At 40.4% G+C, this 12002-nt stretch overlaps 1 protein-coding gene across 1 annotated transcript in view; it reads right to left on the reverse strand.

Moving 5' to 3' along the window:
• The window catches only part of LOC111867557 (cubilin-like), a gene marked incomplete at its 3' end in the record, with an annotated part of 638701 nt that overhangs the window by 111919 nt on the left and 514780 nt on the right, over window positions 1-12002 (reverse strand). The gene's annotated exons all lie outside the window — the stretch shown is intronic.

Below are 12002 nucleotides of genomic sequence, written 5' to 3' on the forward strand. Positions count from 1 at the left end.
TCCAGTAATGTTATATATTTAAGAAGTTGTTATCTAGTAATGGTCGTTGTCTCGTTTCTCTGTCGTTGCCTATCAAGGGGTCTATATGTCACATCATTCTTCTGGGATCAGACATCGCGTGTATGGTACCTACCAACTAGACTACAGGTCCTCATATCCAGAATCGATGTTAACAAGAACGTGTCTAAGTAACCTACAGAACCAGAATCCTTCAAGATGTCGTCTTTACGTTCAGAGCCGCAAACCTCAAATGTCGCAACAAATTTCCTGTTACGGAACACGAAGGACCACCAACGTCTTTACACGTCTCACTCCAGGACGCCATCCTAAGCACGTTAAATCCGGTACAAATGTCACGTGAGAGAGAAGCGACACGTCTATCTTAATTAAGCACAGTGAAATGAAGATGTATGGAAGAGTGGAGGTAATTTCTCTGCTTTTTTACCTGGGCACTAGATGGAGGTGAGTGGTCTCTCACGTACTGGCCGCTTTACCTCAGGGGAAAGACTCCCCAGTGCCCACTGGGGTAGAGACTGAGTGGGTCTAAGAGCTTGCCTCGATGCGGCAGCGAAGAGAAAACCTTTTACTCCTATTAGTAATGGAACTCCACCATCCGGTCCATGGCAGAGTCACTGTACTGACTGAGTTATACCATCTTCCGTTTAGTTCAGACATGCACAGCATATAGCTCTGATGTTATTTTGAGTATGTCTCCCATTTGTTAATATATCTTCCAAACTCTCTTAAATTAGTAAATAAATAAATAAATAAACAAATAAACAAAAGAAATAATCAACCAGTCTTAATTTCTTCAAAGCATTTGATTTTCCCTACTACTTCTATATTTTGCTTTATTTTTGAATACATTACGTATTCTATGCAACTAATTATTAACTTCCTTATTATCCTCATAAATCTTTCTATTCTATTATGGCTCTACAGCCCTCTGTTAGTCCTTGGCCTCTTTTTCAGTTTTTTTTTAGTCTATGCACAATGGTAGGACTCCTTGAACGGGGCATCAGCCAGTCACAAGGCCTCTACCTACACATAGAAGGATACAAACACAGAATAAATGCATACAGACATCGGTGCCTTGAGTGGGATTCGAACTCACGATACCCTGTGTTTCACCGGGCGAAAACAGTTTATAACTTAGACCGCTTGGCCACTGTGATCAGCTCATAAATATTTACATATCCCTAATTTCTCTTTGGTGAAATATTCTCTTTAGGGCTCATCTTCTGTTGCTCCTCCTCTCTTAAGACACATAATATTATTCTCAGCAATATGATTGCCTCCACGCTGGGAGCTAAACCTTGAAATACATACAGAAGAAGCAAGTACAATTAGGCATACAATTTCAAACATTCTAATTTTCAGGCTTTTAGAGAGGACACAAGTAAATGGTTCCCAAATTTAACATTATTTAATTCCATCTTTAAGAATTTATCCGATTTATTCTTTTCCGAATATCTATAATTAGCTACATTCTCGTACGATTGAGTAAACATTATTATAGTATGATTATGCAGTTAATTCGCGTAATAAGACATGCAAAAATAATATCCCCTTTTCTGTAATTGCTTTTCAAACCAATTTTAAACTAGTTCCCAAGTTTTTATGCTGTTTAAGTCCTATGTACTCGCCCTATTATATTAGCAGCTTACGTGTTCAATTGCTGTAGCACTCCCAATGCCCTTTTATAGAACGAAATTAAGAATCAATGAAGATAACCCAGCCTTCTTCTCTAAACCATTTTTCTCACAACTCAGAACATTTGCATGCCCCTCTCAAAACATCGACGTACCCCTCCCTCCCTGTTATGTCGGGATCCGTAATTCGTACGTAGTCGAATTACATTACGATTAAGCTTAGAAAAGCCTGTAAGATGAGATAAAATATGAAGAAATTTAGCAGTTCCTCTAACAACAAACGGAGCTCTGAAACAATTTCCGGTTATATCTTTTCTGTCGTCTGACTCTTAAAACACTTTCGCATATTATAGTTGGAACGCGTACCACACTATTGGAAACACTATTGTAGACCATTCTGAGGAGAAAATACGTTGGCCCATGTAAATGTTACAAACAGATTTTCACTGACAGAACTAACTTCGACGATATTCATTTATTCGATCACATTTCCTGTTGCTCCCTCTGGGGCATAGGGCAGCTAAGAAACGCTACGTTTCACTTCGGTTTCTTAATGTTAGACAGTCAGTAGGATTCCTTGGACGTGTATCAGCCCGTCGCAATGCCGCTACCTACACAAACACAGAATAAAGAAGAAAAATATCCACACCTCGAGTGGAATTCAAACCCACGACCCCAGTGTTTGGCGGAAGAAGACAGTTCGTGCTTTAGACCGCGCGGCTGCTATGGTCGGAAACTTTCACAACACACAAAATTAAAATAGAGTGCGTTACAATGCCGCTCCTGAGCTGCAGGTTTCTATGTCACACGTCTATGAACATCGAAGTACTGAACTGCTTTAGCGTTCCTAAAACGTTCCATTCTGATACTCAAAGCGATCTAGTATGTCAGAATCTAAATTTACGAAATACATTAATTTTATCTATTTACGGCGTTCACCGCACCAGAAGTATGTTCCATGAAATTAAATTTTGACTTGATAAATATGACAACATTAGAAAATGACCATAATGAAATATCATTATTTTAAGCGTCTTGTGGAAATAATATTTTGAAGAACACAGAGAAGTGACGAAAGCCGTCCTCTCTCATAGACTAGTCCTGTTAGTCTGCACTGGATTTATTTGTATATTTAATTATTCTCGGTTTATTTAACGACGCTTCCTGTAACTGAGGTTACACAGCGTCAAGAGTTAAGAAGGTTATAGAAGGATTTGAAACAAAAAGTTGCACATTTCTAATTTTAATGTTCTAAGTAGATATTTGACTACAGGTACTGAGAAAACCACAAAAAAACTTAGGCAGGGTAGTCAATATCCCAACCGACATTCGAACCAGGTACCTCCAGAACATAAATGAGACTCGTTATCAGTTTATTTATTTTCTCCACTTCAGGCTGCTTTGCTTTGGATTCAACTCAATTAATTTTAGGTTCAGAATGAGAGTTCATGTATATTTTTTCTATCCTTAAAAGAAATTTCCGTTAAACTTAATACAGGAAACTATTATTGTGCGATTATTACTGTTCATGCGTTTCGCTCACTTTAATTATTTTATGACTACTTAAGGTAAGGGTAGATATAAATATTTTGAAACATCTGAGAGTTTGAAGCTTGTTTATGTCATTTCCATTGCACCAATAGAAGTGTGAATAAAGAAACCCCATATATTTGGTTAACTTTAATTCTTTTTAATGTTTACATTTCGTAAAATCTAATTCAGTCTTCAGGCACATACAAGTCTGATAGAAATAGCTATGTAGCATTTCTGTTGTGCGGGTGTTACCATGACTGTTTTCAGTTTACTGTAATGCTTAAGAGAGCAGACTGGCGCCATACGGACAAGAAAGGAAACATTTTAAGTGCATTCTAAGGATACATTTGCCCGATCGTCATATTACAGACGCGAACAATAAAAAATTTCTCTCCTTCGTTGTGGCAATTCTTCCATTCAGGGCCGGTCCGCAAGCCAGCCGAGCGTCTGCAAAATCCTCCCAGTCCGTCCGTCCGTTCGTCTATGAGCATGAAGGAACTCTAGAACCTCTACATGAATTTTAATGGCATTTGAAGCTTGGGATACTTAATGGAATTTATCACGGGATTATAAATGTCATTATGTTGGATAAGCATAATGGATAATTTACATGAAAGCCTACATGCATTTCTGAGCGTACCACAAATATGAAGCAAATATAAAGATGAAGAAAGAAGTCTTCTTGGATTTGGCACCGTGTATATGTGGTGTTAACCGATGTTACGGAGGAACGTATCGCCTGGACTCCAGTCTGCTTGTACCGGTTCTCACGGTTTCTTCGCCTGCGGATTTCTTATATTTTTCCTTCTACCCTGAAGATGGAGGCGATACGTTCCTCCGTAACATCGGTTAACACCACATATACACGACGCCACATCCCAGAAGACTGCTTTCTTCATAGTCACCGCCGTGAAAACCTCAAATCTTACAAATATAAAGATTTCCTTGTACTTAACTAATTAAGCGCTACACCATGTAGATGTATGGGGGAGTGGATGTATAGACCCACGTTTTCTTGACCTCCCAATTAGGTGGAGATGAGTGGTCAGCTTCATTCCTCGGTCGCTTTATCCCTGGGGAAGGAGCCCACAGTACCCATTGGATATGAGGCTTGGTGGGCCCCACAGTCGGTCTGGACGACTTGGAGAACAGTAAATTCTTGACTCTACTGGGACTCGAACTCCGACCCCTCGGTCTTGCAGCCCGTAGCCAGCAGTTATACTGACTGATCTATCCCGGCTCCTAGCGTACCTCAAACTTAACTTGCTAAATATATATCAGTGCGAAATATGTTTGTAACGAAATTTTTATACATGTACGAACCATAAATATTATGTTCAGCAGACATTTCCGCAAGTCTTGCGGTTTCGAGATAATTAAACAAAGGGAACGCTATGCATACATTTCCGAACAGGTGCAATACATTCCACAATCAACAATGGTCTCTGGAACACATCCCAGGGCAGCCGAAATCTCATATTCTCGATAATAATCAAGCCACATTATTCGCATCTGAATTTAATGGGTGTAGTACTAGTAGTAGTAGTAGTAGTAGTAGTAGTAGTAGTGGTAGTACTAGTAGTAGTAGTAGTAGTAGTGGAGTCGATCACAGTGGCAGCGAGGTCTAAATCATGAACTGTCTTTGATCTCTCGAAGGCTGGGATCGTCGGTTCGAATTCCACTCAAGGCATTAATGTCTCGATATGCGTTTATTCTGTTTGTGTTGTCCCGTATGCAGGCAGAGGCCTTACGACCGGCTGACCCCTTCCGAGGAGTTCTAAGAAAGTGAAGGAGCGGCCAGGGCCCAACAAAGGGGCCGTAGAGCTAGTGATGGCTGAATGTACGAATGAGCAGAAGTAGTAGCAGCAGTATTAGTGGTCTTATATGATAGTAACTTCAGCGGCATGTACAGATATCCGTGAGCAAAATGTCTACATGCACGTAAAGTATAAACACACACTTAATTAAACATAACTAATCGTGCTGTCTACATCTGTTAAATTCTTATCTGATCGTTAGTTGATCAGTCTGCTAAAAGACTATTGCTTCAACTCTTTCAGAAAAAGTTTGTGAAAGGAAGTATTGATTGAGTTGTCTGCATTGATATCAGATCGGATTTATGCTTTCAGTACAGAACTCTATTATGATATGGCTTCGAAGCTTTGGCATTTCTTTCCGCCAAACGCATCTGTTAAAGTGTACACTCTTACATCCTCTCCAGATAAAGTTTAGAAGGCCTCGTCATGCAGGAGACTGCAACTTAACTGGAAGACACTGCAATTTAACCATTTGGTTTACCATTTGATTTATAAACAATTATCCGGACTTGTAATAACTCAAATACACATGTAGTGTATAAAGAAGAACAAGACGAAAGACCTATTAATATAGTTTGCACTTAGGACGGAGTTATATCATATATCGTATAAAGTGCAACAGGATGCTTAAATATAATATTGAATGATAGAAGGTTTGAGAAAATTGTACAATGAGGAGCTTCATAACTTGTACTCTTCTCCAAGTATAATTATAATGATCAAGTCAACGAGGATGGGGCTGGCAGGGCATGTAGCACGAATGGGGGAGACGAGGAATGTGTATAGGATATTGGTGGGAAAGCCAGAAGGAAAGAGACCACTGGGAAGGCAAAGGCGTAGGTGGGTGGATAATATTAAAATGGATCTTAGAGAGATATGATGGGATGGTATTGATTGGATTGATCTGGCAAAGGATAGGGACCACTGGAGGGCCTTGTGAACACGGTAGTGAACCTTCGGGTTCCAGAAAATGCTGGTAAATTCTTGAGTAGCTGCAGAATTGTCAGCTCCTCCAGAAGAGCTCAGCTCCATGAGTAAGTAAGTAAGTAAGTAAGTAAGTAAGTAAGAATGAATCATCATTGGATAAATCATGCGTATTATAAACTCTCTCACTTCAGGGCATGTAGCACGAATGGGGGAGACGAGGAATGTATATAGGATATTGGTGGGAAAGCCAGAAGGAAAGAGACCACTGGGAAGGCAAAGGCGTAGGTGGGTGGACAATATTAAAATGGATCTTAAAGAGATATGATGGGATGGTATTGATTGGATTGATCTGGCAAAGGATAGGGACCACTGGAGGGGCCTTGTGAACACGGTAGTGAACCTTCGAGTTCCAGAAAATGCTTGTAAATTCTTGAGTAGCTGCAGAATTGTCAGCTCCTCCAGAAGAGCTCAGCTCCATGAGTAAGTAAGTAAGTAAGAATGAATCATCATTGGATAAATCATGCGTATTATAAACTCTCTCACTTCATGTATGGCATTCATATTAACACCTGATAAAAAGTTTCCTATATGTACACAGAATTGCGAAATTACCGTTAGTAATTCCATCAAATTAAAGCCCATTGTATTAATCTGTAATATCGACCCCAAATCTGGGCACAGGCCCAGGTGTTCTCAATGGTGATGAACTTGGTGGCTCGTCCACAACTACAGCAAAATGTTCAATTCTTTTCAGTCCCAATAAAACCAGTCGAGCGTCACGGAGCATTTCAGGAGTGCTCGGTTGGAAAGGCTGACCGTGACATCCTGCGTTTTGTCAATCTTTCTTCGTCTTTCGGTACTTATATCGCCTTCAGTAATTCTTAAAATCAAAGAACCCAACGACTTCAAAGTGTCTGCTCATGTGAACTTCATACTCTGCTTTTAGTAAATATTCTGACTGAGCTATCTTTTTACAATTAATTGTTTTCTTGTTTTCGCAACAGGATGACTATCCACTTCACGTGTTAAAATATTTAAACAATTATATGTTCAAAAATTGAGTATTTGACTGCCTCAGTGGTCTAGTGGTCAGAGTTCCTGGCTACACATCCTGAGGTCCTGGGTTCGATTCCCGGCGCTACCAGATTTTTAAGAAGTGTTGGGTCTGGAACGGGGTCCATTCAGCATCGTGAGGATAATTGAGGAGCTATTTCAAGGAAATAGCGTCTCCGGTCTTGAAAATTGAGATTGACGGCCGTGGGGATCCGTTACGCTGACCACGCGACACCCTCTATCCGCTAAAGTTGGCATGAACTTCGCCGACAAGTGGTGGTCACATGGTCGGTATAGTTCGTTTGCGGACTACAGGCCACGGGGTTAAATTAAGTACTTATGCTTACTATGGAATTTGAAAATGTTTAAATACGGGATGGGACGCANGGGCGTTAGATCAGGTGAGTGCGCTGCCCACGGGATGTCACCTCGAAGCGAGGTGAGCCGTCCGGGGAACTTTGCCCTCAACACTGTCATCGAAGCTCGGGCTGTGTGGGCCGTGGTACCATCCTGTTGGAACCAGACATTTCCTAGATGCATTTCTTCAAGAGTTGGTTCGAGAAAGATCTCAAAGTCGACTGTCGAACTGCCTCCACATTTTCTGGCGCCGTAACGGTCCGTGGTCGTCCTGATGATTTTTTCACCACACTCCCGGTTGTCCTAAAGTTCTCTACCCACAAAACAAACGATTTCCGGTCGGGAACCGGACCTCTGGCTTTAATTCCGAAGTGAGAACGGAACGCACGCTGTTCACTCGTCCACCTCATGTTTCCTACTGAGGGGTATTAGACAGAAACTTCCGCGACTGCTGGGTTCGCCGAGCCTATCCCCACTTTTCTGCGACCTCCCCTCCCTTGACAATAAGAAAGTTTCTGCGACCCATCCTGTATAACATACTTTGGCTGGACTAAGAAACTGTTAAATTTTAAGGGCATCTGCCATCGAGAGGCACTCCCATTTTCGGCATTCATATGCAGCAGAGTTCCTCTTTCCAGAAACGTGCGCTGCAGCCCTTGCGTGAATTCCAAAATTTGATCACAGAGACTATGGAGATAGGACAATTGTTCATTCTTTCAAACCGCTTTAACAATAACAAAATGGTGGCTGTAAAAACATGCGAAGTGGGAATTACGCATACACCGTTAAATGTAAGATTTTGTAATTAAAATAATCACACATATTTGAAACCTTTGTAACTTCTGTTAGAGCAAATTTTTAGAAAGAAGTGGAAATAAAAACCTAGAGGCAACAAACACACTTTGCAGTAACTGATGGATTATACATTGGAATGCCACATTTGTACAGTGAGATGTCACAAATGCAGCTATTGTTTGGCTTAAAAGTATTATGTGGAACAAGGACAGCTCGGTCCGTGTCAACATCAGGCTACGATTGAACTGACCCAGGAATCGAGATTCTATTCCAGACAGGAGATTTTTCCTTTCTCTACATCTTCAACACAGTTTATGGGACCTACCCAACCTCCTTTCCATTGGGTTCCGGGACTTCTTTTCCCAGAAGCGAAGCCAGAGGACCGGGAGACCGACCACTCACCTGCATCTATTGCCGAGGTTAAGAATGCGCGAAGCTACTCGTACACGGCACGTCCCTTTGTCTCCATGGCGTGGTGTTTAGTTCAGTACAGGGATAACTTTACCTATTACTAACCTTTCCATCATGCTGAGCTCTGAACTTCAATATACCAGTGGTAAATGTTTATGATCTGTGTTTTTCGGCTGAATCCGACAACCTGAATAAGAGGTCGTTGAAGGGTACGTTTTGAAAATAAATGAGGTTCACCATAGAGGCACATAGCCTGCCTACATAACTTCTATCAAGTGATCGAAGAACATGAGTAAGGGTGCCAGGGCGTCTACCCTTAAGAGATGGAGAATATGTCGTGTTTCGAAGTAGTTTGAACAGAACGGAAATAAGGAAATAACTCGCCATCAGCAGATTGAATTGTGCTGAGTTTGGAAATGTGTAGGCCAGGTCATTATATTAATGGTAACAGACATATAGGGAGTTTCTCAGAAACTTTATTTGAAGGAATTTTGTACAACTGCAGTGACAGCTAGTTTTCCTAGGGGTAAGCTTTCAATTGGCCGGTCACGGTAGCCGAGCGGTCTAAGGCATGCACTGTCTTCGCTCGCTCGGAAGCCGGGATCGTGGGTTCGAATCCCACTCAGGGCATGGATGTTTGTGTGCGTTTTTCTGTGTTTGTCTACAGGTAGAGGCCTTGCGACGAGCTGATCACTCGCCCAAGGAGTCCTACCAAATGTGTAAGATCTAGAAAACCGAAGTGAAACGGAGAGTTTCATGGANTGGAGGTAGGCCTAGGCCCACTGGAGCTGTAGTGCCAAGGGGAAAAAAAAAAGCTTTCAATTGGCATCGTATTTATACTGCGGAATATAATTAAATTTCGATATCAAATTCTCTTTGAAATATCTACTTATGTAGAATTTTCAGCTATTGTATACTAACTATAATTTCTAAGTGTCTGTTACTCTTCTGTAATTGTATAAGAAGCCTTAATTTTAATCTCGCAAATCTTTAATAAAAACTTTCTTAAGGTCAGTAAACAAACATATATCAGATCAATTTTTAGAGTGTTCTTTAATGGCCTTCATAGACAATGAGAAAATAAGGTTACTTAAATATTACTATTATTGCAATCTTTTTCAGTACGCAACGTTTTCCAGTCAAGATGCGCAGTAAACAAAAACCTGCGAAATAGGAACGACTGAAAAAGGAGCAATTAGTTACATCCAACAGGATGCCAGGAGGCAGAACAATAACAGGAAACTTAAACAGATTAACTCACATTTGGAAGTTTGTGCGCTGCAAGAAAAGAGAAAAGAATTACTGTGATAGCACAGATGTTTTGTATTGCTTACCGCTACGACGTAGCGTGGCCTAGCCTACCAAGGAACAGGCAGTAGACATCAGACTTCTTTGTGCGTTAAGTTTTATAAGATAAGGTACGTGACAGAAGGTGTTGGTACAGCAGCAATATTACAGGCGCGCATTCAGGAGGCACCTAATTCATTTCGGCTGCGACACCCACAGTCCTGAATCAGATCTTCCCTGGTTCTCCTCAGTGCGTCTAAGTAATGTCGGAATATTACCTTAATTAAGCCACTATCTCTTCATTTCAAGTCCCATTCAATTCATCTTTCATCAAGCAACCTATCATTCGGTGGTTATTTTCTAGGTACAGAGAACGACTTAAAATAATTTAATCCAATTCAAATCATGATTGTTCATGTACTAACTTAACAGCCCGAACACCAATTGCAAACTGAGCCAGAGTACAGACAAGAAATAAAATATACATGAACAAAATACATCATTTAATTATTAGTAATAACTCCATTATCAAAAATCAATATTATCATCAAGATACTATTAATAATAATTCAATTAAATTCAATTCATGTTTATTTACGTGCAAACTTAACAGCACAGAGGCCAATTACAAAGCTAGCGCGAATAGAGAAATCCACAAAATAATTAAAGAACAAAATACAAAAATGATAGTCTATATTAATTACACAGCATGAATAAGATACAGAAGCAAACATACACAGACAAAGCCACAATGTGGCTTATAATAATAATAATAATAATAATAATAATAATAATAGATTTCTTAGTTATTTACGTGATAATAAATAAGAACTGAATTTAAATGAATTGTCCGTAAAAGGTTTCATACAACCTACTCGTTTGAAAATTTAATATATTTAGGTGGATCTGCTTAGATTATCAAGACGTAAACTCCCACTAAAACAACTAAATTCCTGTGCATTATGCCTACTTACAGTATTAAGTTTAGGTGACATTAGCCACCAAATCAGTACAGCGCTCGGGAAAGCATGCAATTTTAGGTTTCACGATGTGGCTTTCGCTTCTTAAAAGCAGAAACGTGATACGATGAGTTTGTTAGAGAGATTCACTGCGTATCTGTTACACAGTTTCTTTTTATAAGTTGTCATATTTTCTATTTTTATACAAGGATCGTGGTTGCAGCTCATATAGAGCAACAGAGCAATGATCAAAACGCGGAAACTGCTTGCACGGTAGCCACCAATTTCAATCTCAACGCAAAAATCTCTCATACTCTAAAGTCACTGGAGTTTCTGCGATTGTTGAAATCACAAGAAGGGATACTGACTTAAATTATGCAAGAGCAGCTACTTTACACATCTTTTTCCATTACCCACTGCTCACAGCCACCCTGCAATTCGACTCTTGGTCTCTGCAGCTCGCCAGCACCGTTTAGAACTTATATTAAGAGCTAAGGAGATACACCCGAATCGGTTATTTATATTTTGTTTATTTCTTCGTGCAATGAAATCGCTTCTTCAGCTCTGACAGTTACATGTGTATATGTTTAGAGTCTTATTAACATAAATTGTGTCGTCCTGCTACTATTCCTCCATCAACACCCCCGGGATACGCCCATGCAACAATAGGAGGAATGTTTATAGCTCGTTGCTAGGCAAGTCAGCGCGCCAATAGACTGGTGAGATAGCTATCACGTGACTTGTTTTCTGCGAAGACTGCGCTGCGCAACGATAAAACCGTGTTTTTTGCGTTGTCCGTACCGCGTCTATATAACACGAGTCCGCTTGCAGGTAAGGAGAGTCCAGGAGGGTTTCGCAGTTGAGAGAACAAGGACGAGAATGGAGCATGTCCTTAGTGAACTGTGAAGATTAGTTGAGTACAGAAAAGGGGAGAAGAGTACAGAGCGACTGAATGTGAAATAGAAAGAAGACTTCCTAGTGATCTGAAGGGCCAGTTTTTGTGTTGAGATCCGTTGCCAGGAGACGACTAATGAAGACGGAAATCCCTAGTTGGTGTGCAGCGGTGAACTGAGAGTTATGTAAATCAGTGATAGGGTTGTATTCATTGTAATTAAGACAGATAGTGTAACCGAAGTGGCAATACATCCAATCATTCTAACTAGAACCAGCTATTTTCGTCACGTGTATCCCATACACGTGGCAATATTAAG

This window comes from Cryptotermes secundus, unplaced genomic scaffold (genome assembly GCF_002891405.2).
Source record: "Cryptotermes secundus unplaced genomic scaffold, Csec_1.0 scaffold23, whole genome shotgun sequence".
NCBI lineage: Eukaryota > Metazoa > Arthropoda > Insecta > Blattodea > Kalotermitidae > Cryptotermes > Cryptotermes secundus.